The 13,062-nt window shown below is 46.2% G+C and overlaps 1 protein-coding gene across 3 annotated transcripts in view; it reads right to left on the bottom strand.

Moving 5' to 3' along the window:
* Window positions 1–6,396, bottom strand: part of DGKI (diacylglycerol kinase iota) — a 201,550-nt gene extending 195,154 nt beyond the window's left edge. Inside the window, exon 1 of one of the 3 annotated variants that reach the window (XM_019006711.2) lies at window positions 6,270–6,396. The gene's annotated coding sequence lies outside the window, so the exon portion shown is untranslated. The remainder of the gene's footprint in view (window positions 1–6,269) is intronic. The other 2 variants (XM_019006712.2, XM_019006713.2) reach the window with 2 other exon arrangements.
* Between the last annotated feature and the right edge of the window lie 6,666 nt (window positions 6,397–13,062).

Consider the following 13,062-nt stretch of genomic DNA (forward strand, 5'->3'; position numbering starts at 1 on the left):
TTCTACATCCATTTTCTTCCAAGGTGAAGTTTCTCACTGACAGTTCTGTGACTAGAAGTGGATACAAAGATGTGAGGCTGCCATTTCTGACTATTATTATTCTTTCCCCCATTCCTTTTTTCCTTAACATCTGTGAAATCCTTTGTCCGACTGTCACATGTATCTCATGCCCAGGCTCTCCTGCATGTACCATAAAGCAACAGAAAGAGCACAGAAGATGGTTGGCTATGCACATCTCCTTCCCAAAACCTCAGCCAAGTTGCCAAATAAAAAAATATTTTAAAATTAAAAAACAAACAAACAAACCTATCAAAAGTCTGATGAGGCTTCAAGAAGATAATTTTGTCAGCCCCATGGCTGACCCAGGAGAGAAGAACTGACTACCTGCTGATTTATTCCAAAGGACTAGAGGGAGCAAAATCGGTTTTCCACTTCATCAAAGTTATGTGGCACCTGATTCAGCACTTTTTACACGATGAAATTTTCCACCTGCAGGGCAATCTGGGTGTACAGGTCCGTGCCTGTGCTACACAACAGCTTCATTATGTGCTCACAGAGGCTCACTCTTTCAGATCACTGATGCACTTATCTCCTTCTGGCTATGTACATAATTCCATTGCAGCTCACATGTAATTTTAGTCAGCTACCACTCACAACATCTCTTTTGTGAGGTGCTGCTAAGCCCAGATAGAAAAGGGAGAAGGTCAGACACACTCTAAATTCAAAGTCCCTTTACTTTGTGCTATGTAGAGACACTGATGGCCAGACTGACAGCCACAGCTCAGTGTCAGGAGGGAACCTTAAATGTCAGCTCGATTCCCATGGTAGGATTCTTCTTTCTGACTGCTAGGATGCATTTTTCTGCATTTTGCTGCAGCACAGTTTCCACCTCAAAGCTTTATCAATCAAATAGCTTCATGAAGTCCCCCTCATGTACCAAAACCACCCAGTGATCTGCTTTGGGAGGAAATGACAAAATGGTGATGAAAGTCTTGGGTGACAGAGAGAATCGAGTCACTTACACGAGTGGGTGGTAACAAGACTGCACAGTACCTACCCACAGCTTCTAACAAAGACAGTTGCACATAGATCCTCTGAGATTAGGCCAGAGAGTGAGAATTATTTCCTTGACATTTGGTAGAAGATAAAAACTCATCCATCACTTTCATGCAGAGCAGCCACACTCATTTATAGCATTAGAATGTGTTAAGATTCAAGGAAACTTGGGTAAAATGAAACAACACAATCAAAAAATCAAAGGCTTGTTGGTGTGTTCCTCTTGGTGCTTGGGTGTTTTCATTTTTACAAATGTCATTCAGCTTTAATTATTTATAATGCTTCACAGCACAACAGTAAATGCTGTCACATTTCATAAAACAATTAAGTCTTAGTAATAGGAGACACCTCTATTATCCTGTCTATATTTAATATTTACTAAGAAATTATGCATGTTTTATTACTGTTATCATGCCTGAAAATAAAGGAACCAAAAAAGATGAGGATGTTTTCTATGTTTACATTTCTATTTTGGTCCCCATCTGTAGTCTCAGGTACTTATATGCTCATCAGCAGTGACAAGGCTTGTGTAATAAGGATTTCCCAGAATTTCCTTGCCATAACTTTTCCCCCTTCACATGCAGTGACAAAACCAGCTCTAATTATAACTCCTGTTACTTATTGCCAGGGCAGACAAGCAGTTCTTGCTGATGGTGCAGGGGGAGAGGCCAGCTCGATTCTTGGCTTCTGCTGGCAGAGGAAGGGTCGGGAAAGCACACAAGGCACATCCCAAACAGATTCATTTGGCAAGCGGGGGAGAAACTTCAGCCAAGGAAACTCAAACCACCTACTGGAGGTGGTGACCCTCCACAGTGAGTCATCCCAGCAGGAGTGGAACTGGGCGGCCGGGGGACTCAATGAGCTAAGGAAAGCAGCACCTCCAGCCTCTTCTATTACCGAAAGCACGATTCCCTGCTGGAGCAAGACACCTCAGCCAAAGACCAGGCACGACCACTGAGCTGCCAGGATGCTGCCAGTTAGCAGCACATCATGGGGGTCACATCACAGGGTTCATCATGGCACCAAGGCTGGAAATCCATGACTCAAGGAGGAACAAAAATTCTCCAGCCCGCCACCCACCGCCTCGGTCGGGATTTCTCAACTTGGTCAAAATGAAACTGCGTTTCTCTAGGAAAACTACTCTCTAGTGAGAACTGTTTGCCAAAAACCACTTGAGCTCTCACAAGAGGCACATTGAAAATTACAATCTTATTTTTATTTCCAATGCCACTAATCAAGATTCCCTGAATTTCTAAATAATAATTAATTAAGAGATCAAAACCCATTTTCTCTCTTGATTGTTCCAGTTTGCTTGCTCTTTAGGTTGTGTTGTTTGTTTTGATTTTTTAGGGGTGATCTTTTGTTTGGTTGGGGGTTTTATTAATTTTTTTATTGCTTTTACTATTTCTTTAAGCTTAAACAATTAAATGACAAGACTGCATTTCAGATTAGATTTTGGAGGTGCAAATACTTGCAGGAAACTACCAGATAAAGCTTTGTTTCCAGGTTTCCTCTTACCTTAGCTTTTTATTGTGGAAATATTCTTACTGAGCATCCGTCTTTGGAACAATCTGAATTTCTCTTTATATCAAGAATTACTTCAGGAAAGCAACTTTAACAACAACTTTTACCTCTACTTAATCTAAAGGACACCATGAGTTTCCTCACAAACTTCGCAATGACAAAATAATAAAAATTAAAGGGAAAAAAATAATTACAGCTTTCTGTTCCAATATCTTCTAAATATTCTGCTGGGTCTAGAAACGTATGGGGTAAATAGTACTCTGAGAACCTAACTGTAGAAAGCATTTCTCTCTGGCAGATGTACATATCTAACTCACTTTTCAGTTTTCATTTGCCAAACTTTTCACAGCGGGGCAGGAGACTGAACTTTAGGTTCTATCAGTTTATTTAAAAAAAAATTTTAAAAAAGAAAGAAAAATAATAAAAAAAAAGGTTTTCTCATTTTGTGAGCCAATATTTCAGATTTTCAGCAGAAGAGCCAAAACACCATTAAGACACTTAACTCCATATTTGTAAGGTGAAAATATTGGGGCTAAGAATTGCTGCTTAGCTGTTGGCATCCTGATGTCAGCATCCAACCCTTGGGTCGGTCGGCCTCCTTTAAGAGCATGAGGCTGAAAAGGGAGATTTTTCCCTGGAAAGGGAGATTTCTCTGGCTGTCACTCGGCCTGCAAGAGACCCCTCAGCAAGGGATTGAAGGTTCTGTTTGCAGCCCCCCCATCCCCTCCCTGATGCCAGCAGGCAGAACCGGAGCTCCAGGGCAAAGAAGAGCCCTTGGATGCCTGCAGAGGGGTTGGCAGTGCATGGACACGGGAACAGCCGCACCCCAAAGCGGCACATCCCCACCAGTGAGTCCCTAAAAACAGCGCAGCGCTGAGACAGAGCACAGCCAGCTCTGAGCCCAGCTCCTGGAGGGGACAACGAGCTCTGGGGACTGCAGCTGGCATGGCTGGGAACATGGCAAGGGCATGGGAGCCTTCAAGCTCCCCACGAGGCATACCTGTGCCATTTAAAGCAAGTTTTTCCTCCTGCTAGTTCGGCTGGGGGACAAACACGCCTACATTGGTATTTGCTGCACAAAATCATGACATATTTAATACAGCACTTTCTGCATTTCGAGCTCCGGGCTACGCTGGTAGGAAACATTGATTTCTGAACATGTTACTCATAGTTTTGGTACAGTCCTAGAGAAACTAACAAATTTTTTGTGCACAACAACAACAGCAGCTAATCAGAGATGTATTATTACATCGACAATATTTGCTCTTTAAAAACAAATTAAAAAAGAAGGGAGGGCAGAAGAGAATACTTTAAATCCAGTCTCAGGTAAACTACAGTTCAATAACACTGATACAGCAGAAGTTTTTCTTCCTATTTTCCCCCTGTAACAATACCCTGACCTCCCATTTCACTCCTCCAACTGTTACCAGAAGATTTCTTTTTTCCATGCATTTTCACACACCTTTATTATTTTAAGCAAGTTCCAGCTGTTGGGGCTTTTTTCCTGAATGTATAAATGTAGCTCTATAGGTGTGTATGGCAATGTAAATGCACCTGCATAGAGAGCCCTAAATGAGCTGTTGGAAAGGCTGTGTGAAGCCTTGAATAATTTCTCTTGTGCCAGTGGGTAAGGGAGTCCAAGTGCCAATGTAAATAGGTTTTCCTAGACCTAATATATCCATTTACATTTGCAAATGTATTTCAGCACCATAATTTAGTGAGGGAAATGGTAGCAATTTAAAGAGCCAGGGTTGCAAGGTGTGGAGAACTCAGTGGAGGTCCTCTGTGGAAGTTTTTTACTCTTCTATCTATCCCAATTGTTCTCATTATGAATAAATGATAAAGTGCATATCATCTGTAGGAAACCACCAGTAAATGAGAAAAAGGTGTAGAAATTTAAGGATGCAAATAAAATGTACTTTCTTGCACGTATCTTAAGTCAAGTGATATGCAACAAAAGATGCTTAAGAAAAGGCTTTTATATCTGAAGTTCAGGACTTGTTATAAGCTTACATAGATGAAGGAGAGGAGAAGTAGGAAAAAAGACCCCTACATTTTCTCCTAAAAGCATTTATTATGAAACCCTTACAAATATTGACCATGCAGAAATTTTCAAGAACACCCACAGCTTTAACACACTTCTCGACAATCTAGAGAGCAGAACATTAGAAACAGAGAACATCTTCTTCCCCACCCTCATGCCCCCCCCAAAAAAAAAGACAGAAGAATTACTGCAAACTCCTTGCCTTCTGTCCCAAGAGCAGACAGATGAGCAAACCTAATGTTGCTTGTTAGCAGCAACTTTATTTCAGCAGCACACCTCAGACTTTGCCTTTACCTGCAACACATTTTCCCCCTAATGGTACAAGCTAAGAAAACTGTCAGGGTAGAGATGAAAAAGTACCAACAGCTGACTGATGCAATGTTTGTTTCAGAGGTGTCCAGTAAGTTTTCATTTTCACATCACTCACCTTACTGAGTCTGGGATGAATCATCCCAAACTTCACACTCACCACTGGGACCGTCAGCCCTGATGGGGAAAGTCTCTCTGCACACATCAAGTATTATATAAAACTTCAGCTATGAAGAGTGTTTAATTACATCATTTTTAAGCCCTGCCACATGCAGAGCTTAGACTCAGACCAGCTCCTAAGTTATCCCAGCTGTAAATTGACAGCACATTAAGCATCCCCGTGGCTGGGGAGAATCTTCAGCTAATTTACCTGGGGCTAGAGACACCCTTTTCCTGCAGAGCCAAGTAACAGCTCTGTGTTTTCTGTCCTCCCAGCTGAGAGGGCTCATCCCTAAGCACACTAGAACGCTAGTTACCGATGGTGTGCTGCCTCCACAGGGGCTCTGCAACTAGAATTAGGTAAGACTCAAAAACTTTTTGGCATGGACCTTCTCAGACAGCAATCCTTTTCGGCAGATGCTGGCAATTAGCAGCTCCTAGCTGGTGACAGAAGAGCAGAGGAGCCCCACCGCCGGCCCCTTGGCGCAGGTGTATTTACAGGAGGAACAAACCCGTTTATTTGACATCAGACATGCGAGGAAAATGCACAGCCGTAAAAACAGAAGACCCTGATTACGAAAGTAGCGTCCTGCTCTGGCCGTAGCAGGTGATGTGGCACCCGGGGGCTGCCCGCTGGTGGCCCTCAGCCACGCGTGGGGTGCGGGCACGGCGGCCCCCCATCTTATTTATCAGCAGCCGGGGATTATGCAACGAGTGGGGAGCAGGCAGGGAGGGGACACCGCACTCCGGGACAATTCCCGCAGAGAAACCCCTCCCGGGAGCAGCGGTGTCGCCGCCAGGAAGGATTTTCCTGTCCCCTTAAGGAGCGTTTGGAGGCGCCGGGATCACGGGCGGATGTGTTTTCACTGAGAAGGGCAAACCCTGTTCCCCAGGCAGCGGCGCAGGAGCCGCGGCTCCGGCTCGGAGTAACTCTGAAGTTCACCCACATTCCCCGTCACTCTCCCCATCTCCCCTGGCGCTGCTCGCCCGAGGAGCGCCCTGAACCTGGCGGCAGCAGCGGGGCTGACAGCAGCTCGCTCGCCGGCTTAAGGGAATGCAGATCTGGGAGCGCTCTTTTAGGCTGCAGGATGAAGAAAGGAGAAGCCCCTCGGGCACCAGGGTGCTGCCCTCACGCCGCTGCCCGGCCGCAGCACGGCCGGAGCCGCCCGGCACCCACCTGTAGGACACCTGCTTCCTGAAGGTGAGGCTCCGCAGCTTCTCCTCCAGCGACTCGTCCGCCGCCGACAGCCCCTGCTCCTCCGGGATCCCGGCGGCTCCCGCCGCCTCCCCGCCACCCTCGGCCCCCCGGCAGCCGCCGCCGCCCGCCGCCCCCGTCTCCTCCCCGCCGGCCGCGGCGGGGGGGTTCATTGCGGCGGGGCAGCGGGGCCGAGAAGGAGGAGGAGGCGGGGGCAGGGGAGGGCCGGCCGGCGGCTGCAGGCGCTGGGGGGCGGCGGCGGCCGGGGGACAGCAGCTCCCGGGGCCGCGGGGCGCGCTGCGAGCCGCGGCGGCTGCAAATGGCAGCGCGACCGCGCAGCATCCATCGGCGGCCGCACTGCAGCGGGGCATTGTGGGAAACTCCTGGCCGGCCACGCCCGCAGCCACGCCCCGCCGGGCCCCGGCCAATGGCAGCGCCGCTCCCCGCCGCGCCCCCGCCGCCACGCCCGGCAGCGCCACGCCCCGCAGCCACGCCCCAGCGGGTACCCTGCAGATCCCTTCCCGAGAGAGCCCCGGAGCATCCAGCGCTGCCCTCGTCTTCTTATACCCGTCCTTGTTCGTCTGCCAATTGCTTCCGATTTGTTCCCCCGGCGGTCTCAGCCTGGTGCTCTCTCCTGCGGCAGAGACATCTTCTGACGAGCATCACGGTGCCCCTTCGTTAAGCTAATTGTAGTCCCACCTCGTTCCCTGCCTCTCCCTTTTCTTCATTAGGGGACACTAAGGAAAACTTCAGAGGAAGGAGTCAGCATGTTTCGGCACAAGAGCTGAGGGTGACAATAAGATTAAAAACTACAGAAAAGGATGAGGTCTGTGGCTATACAGAAATTATTGCAGGAATTACACACAGACAGTGCTTTGTTTTCTGTATCCAAATGTTCTCAGAAGTAACGCAATCCAAAATAGAAAGATGTAAGAAAAAAAATAAAAATAGGGAGAGAGAAGCATGAACAATTAAGCTCTATAGAGAAGGCAAACCCTACAGGAAGAGATTTCATGAACTCCTGTGCTCCCAAAGCAGCCTTGCCTCTTCTGTGTGAACCCTGTGCCAGTCAGGTTTATGACAGTCAACAGATTCATTACAGCTGATCCTTGCTCCTTCCCAATCCCACCCACAGATTCAGCTTCCCCACATGAAGAACATATTGTGTCCACATCTTTCACCTCAGCCTCAGCACTGACAGGCCCTCTGAGCCAGCCAATTAACATCAACCTGTCCCTTGTTGGCAGTAGCCAACAGCACCTTGTTGGGTGGTGGAAAGTGGGTCTTTTCACTACAGCATGAGTATTGAAAAGTTGAGTGAACCTTCGAGGGAATGTTCTACCCCTGTGCATAACCAATGCATACATCCCCTGCATGCACGGGTGCTTTGTCAAATATGTTTTCTCCCCCACACCTCAGAGTATTTTTAATTACTAGTGAAGCAGGTAAAGCACAATTAAGCCATGTAGAACCTTTGCGTATTAGAAGCAAAACTAAGGTTCTTATGCAGGACCGTAAAAGGAAGGTCCAGAGAGATCTACAAACCAGCATGGAGCTCTACTGGAAGCATCAGTGTTTTCCATTGAGAGCTGGGTCACAGGCTGGAAAGTCTCGGGTTGAGCTCCCAGGGAAATCAGCAGCCAATGTTGTTTGTGTAAGCCTTCAATTTAAGATCACATGAAAATTATTTTTTGCAGAACCAAACTAAACGACCTTGGGGTGGACCTGTCAAAGAGCAGTTCAGAGCCAGCCCAAAAGCCAGCTTCAGGGATGGGGGGATGGCACCATAAGTCCTTCTCTTGTCAGTGCTATTTTTGAGGTTTTGTCTTTGGTGAAAACCGTGTGGCCCGTTGCTATGAGAAGATGCCAATGACATGCGCTAAAAAACCCGCAACTGCAAATTAATTTTGCACTCGGAGAGCAGAACACTCTGCATCATCTCACAGCTTTATTCTCCCAGCCTTTAGACCACATGAGAACAGCTCTGCGGCCTGTGCCCCAGCTACTACTAGCTCCACCTCCCCCAGAGCATCTGGAGGAAAGCCTAACAACTAATCAGGATTTCCTACCTCCTCTCCAGTGAACATCCACACCACTGAGCTGCCTCCTCCTTCAACATAAGCCCTCCTGTAGCTCCTGCTTGTCAATAACCCTTTCATCCACATGACCAAATTTACACTCTGCTCCAGGATTACCTATTTTTCCTCTGACTGCTGCAATTTGCATGACTCATTTGCAACATGAAGAGCTAAATTGACTTCCTTTGCCTTTTTTCTGAATATGAGCAATTATGAGAGTCTGAGGCTCGTGAAGGAAAGCCCTGCTTACGCAATTACACCTGTGGTGCAGCTGTCAATCCCTGTGGGTATAGCAAGGCAGCAACAGCAAAAACTTTGTAGGAGTATCACGTTTGCTCCAAGGTGTGGTTGCTGCAGACATCCCGCTGGGCCAGGAGGGAAAAGATGAGCACAAAAATAGATTTTTCAGCAGGTTTTGCCAGTATCTGGGATTATCATGCTAACAAAAATCCGAACTCCATGTCTGGGTTCTCTTAATCGCTGTCAGGTTAAATGGAGCACCTCAGATCGCTCTGCGGTGCCTCCCCTGATTGTCTGGGAGAGCTGACGAGGTTCAGCAGGTGGGGAGCTCTTTTTCCTGGGTGGAAACTTCTCACCATACTGCATGCCACGAATAGCAGGGTGGATGGTGGGAATGACAGAGGAAATGCAGAGAAAGGAGGGATTTCAGCCTGTTGGAGTAAAGCCAAGGGAAGGTTTATTCCATTACTCACACGCCTGTTAAATCCCATTTTGAACACTCCAGTGTGCACAGGCTGTGTGCACTGCGGTAAGTTTTATTCCGAGCGGGAGGGAATGAAAATTCTTTTTCTAATACAAAAGAAATGGATATATGAAAAAAGGGATTGAAGAAGAAAAGGAACCTTACTTGTTCAGTGTGCCAGGCCAGCCAGTGGGAAGTCAGTCTACTTTAAATGCTCCATATTCCTTAAATTCATACAAAATTCATCCCCAAGTTAGCCCCCAGCATTGAACTTTCAGGAAGAACATACAAAACATAAAAATATATTTATACACATGGACATGTGTATGCATGTATTTGCATCTCCTCCAACTGTAAATCTTTTTTTAAACGTGACATAAGTGGCCAACTTCCCATTCCAGATCCAATGTTGATAGATTGGATCCACCCACAAGAACATTCCCTTTTGGTCAACATTTGAAGGTCTAGTAGAACACTGCTCATCCATTGGGAAACTGAGGGATGTGGAAGGCTCAGTGACGAGAGACTGACCTCAGCTGAGCAGATCAAACACAGGTTTTTACCAGAGGCTGAAAAAAGAAGGCTAACCAGAACCTCAGCATTTCTTTAGACAGAGAAAATGAGACAACCCAACAGTCATGAACCTATTCTTATCTTCCCTCAGCTGTACCACAGCAAAGAGAGGGGCCAGAACTTGTAATTTTCTCCTTACTAGAGATACAAAAAATATTAATTTTATAGCAATGTATAGAACTCATGCAAATACAGTGTAAGATTAATTCAGGTATGAAAACTTCAAGAAGTCGTTCTAGGGACTATTTGAAGCCCACAGAGGCAACACCAAGAAAATGAGAAATCAAATGAATTACTTTGACTTTTGAGGCACAAACTGGAGGGAGACAAGACACTCATGCATTATTATTCATTAGAAAGGAAATATGCTTTTGTTTCCAATTTCCATCTCCTTTGGATCACCTTGCTTAGCTTAATCTCAGTGGGATTTACAGAGAGGAATAAGCTGCCACTGGCTTTGCAGACCAGGAATCTGAAGCATGGAACAGGGCAAGCCAGATTCACCAGCATGCCACAAGCATGAGGCCCACATTTCTAAAAAAACCCTAAAGCAAACAAATCAGGAAAGGGAGCATCAGGAATGAATCTTCCATGAAATACCTTCAAGGGGGTGAAGTCTGTGCTGTTTTAAAGTAGGTACAAACAATAGCTAACAGGGCAAGGAGAACACTTGCTACCCAAACATGCCAAGAGAGGCATCACAAACTGCATTTGGACATCCTTCCTCCAGCCCTGCAACATGAACCAGCCTGAGAAAGGATTTATCAAAATCCAGCCTTGAATTCAAACGGTAAGATGCTTCTCCAAGAACAGCATGTCCTGGAGGCTGATAGGTGAGAAGGCTGACAGCTCATCACACAGCATTTCCCCATTGTGTGGGGTTTCTTTTTTAATCACAGACTCCCTGCAGCATCACCTGCTGTGTGATGCTTTAAGGGTCATGTGGAGATCCGAGGAGATTCTTCACCCAGGGCAAATCACCGGCCTGTGTTTTGCTTGCTTGGAGGAACTGAGCTCAGCTAAAACTAAGCTGAGGGTAACTTTCCCAATCAGTCACAGTCTAACGATTTTCCTCTAAAAATGCTATATATGGCTTGATGCTGCAAACAAGTGTCCTGGATCAATAGTCCTGGCAAGTGAAATTGCCTGTTTGGAAAGCAAGAGGCATGCAGGATAGATCCTTGGAGAAGAGCTTATTTTTTTCCTTCCTTCACTGCCAATTTCTTTTGCTACTTTAACCTCTTTAGCCCAAAATCGAGGCATTTGTGAAAATCCGCATCACCCACAAGTTTAGTGCAGGCCACAGTGTTCAATTTCCATGGTATGCTGCCTTCCCCAAACTCTAAAGCAGCCTCCTTTAAGAGGCCTTGGAAAGGAGGCACCAAAGCCATCTGTCTTGCTCCCATTTCCAGTTAAGCTGGAACTATGACTTCCATGGCTATTATTTCCTGTGGAAGAGAAATTCTTGGGTGCTGTTGTAGGGGTGCATGGTACTCATAGATGAGGTCTCCCTCCTAGTAGAAAACTGGCATAAAACAGATTAGTGTGCCATTTGTGATGCCAGCTCTGCACAGGGTAACTTTCACATCTGCACTAGGTCATCCATAGCCAGGTTCCCTAGATGACCAGCAAAAAACTGAAAGGAATCTTTCTTTTCCATGTCTACCCAAACACTCAGAGGTCAGCTCTGTGCCCTGGCTGGATGCTGGGTTTGGCTGTAGGGTGTGATGTTGGGTGCTCACACAGGCAGAACAGCTTCCAAACTGCTGGAGAAAGCTCCCAAAACACCTCAGGGGTGAGGCAGGCTAAGGAAAGGAGCCAAGGCCAGCAGGAGACCCAATCCCCAAAAGCCAAAGCAGGAAGAGCTCTTTTAAGAGTTCGCTCCAGTTTAAGCAAGCCCAGTGCATAGCCAGAGCAGGGAAAGGCTTTATCTTCCAGGGGGCTGTTTGGCCACACAGATCAGCCCCAGCAAGCCCTGGCAGATGGTGTCACTGGGCTGAAGCAATGCCCCCTCCAGCATCAGCCCTCCTGGATCCCACTTGTACAGAGAATTCAGTGTTAATGGGGCTGTAGACAGCACTGTGTGTCACTGTCACTAATAAATGCCATTGGCCTTCACCCGATTTCCACCCATTCCTGAGACAGAATTCCCTGCTAACCAAAAAAAAGGAAGGGGCAGTCAGCTTCAGTAAAACCCCACATCATTGTCTTTTAGCTGCCTTTTCTGTCACCAGGGTTCTGCTATGTTGCCACACGTGGCACACGTGGAGAAGTCGAGGGCCCCAATTTTTTCTGATCATCAGGAAATCAAACAAGTAGTACTTGTTTTTTTCTACAGAAAATATTTATTTGCAAGAAATGAAAAGCATAACATACTTCACTACATACATATTTAGACTACAAAAGCAGGTAGTCTGTTTTCTCACAGAATCAGGCAGATGATTTAAAAAGGAGAAACAGTAATTTATTTCCACCCAATGGACATGCTTGCAGTGTGAACAATCAGGTGGGACTGTATCCAGATGACAGCACTTGTACAAAAATAGACAGGCCACTGAAGACAGACACAGAGTTAAATAGCCATGGCAAGAGAATAGATATCTGCAGTCAGAAGAGGCCCCATTGAAGCTTACCAAGGAGTTTGGGGGGGTGCTTTTGCACTAGGATCACTGTCCCTGACATCTTAGATAGTTTTACATGTTTGCACAAACCTATACTGCATTCACATGAACAGAGAGAAAGGGAAAAATCAGCTTAAGTGCCCTAGGGGTGTCATAGCAGAGTGACTTAGTCACATGGTGCTGTTCTGCATGGTCCAAGGCAATGGAATTGGCCATGGATATGTATTTCTCTTCAAGACAGCAACACCAGGTAATTTACCCTTGCAAGGTCTAGTGAATCTCAGGGAAACTGGGATGTACTTGCACTACCCTCTGAGAGGAAATTATTTCCCCTGGCTGGCATCTCACTGTGCCCCAGGAGTGGTTAGGGCACCAGTGCTCCCAGGGCCACCTTTTAAGACTAATTTACACCACTTTAAGGAAAAAAATAAAAATAAAAAGAAGGCATTCAAAGCCATAATTCTGCAGACCAAAAATGATAGCAAAATATAAGACAATTATTTTTTTGTACCAAGCCAGAACTGCTCTCTAGAAAGGCCAGACAAAATGACACAGTGCAACAACGTCCAGTTGACAATTAATCACAGGACAGTCCTCAGAGAGCAAGCCACACAACAGTTTTACAAGTGCTCAGTGATGTGGAATGTGAACAGGTTTCAGAGAGAAATGCCTGGGCTTTCTGCTGCACCAAGCCCAAAGTGCCCTGTGTGTTCAGGTAGACACCTTTATTTAGCAACATTTATTACATTAAGAAATTACAAATGAAACTCTGTGGTTTTGATACCTTTTGATCATTCACC

This window comes from Parus major, chromosome 1A (genome assembly GCF_001522545.3).
Source record: "Parus major isolate Abel chromosome 1A, Parus_major1.1, whole genome shotgun sequence".
In the NCBI taxonomy this organism is placed as follows: domain Eukaryota; kingdom Metazoa; phylum Chordata; class Aves; order Passeriformes; family Paridae; genus Parus; species Parus major.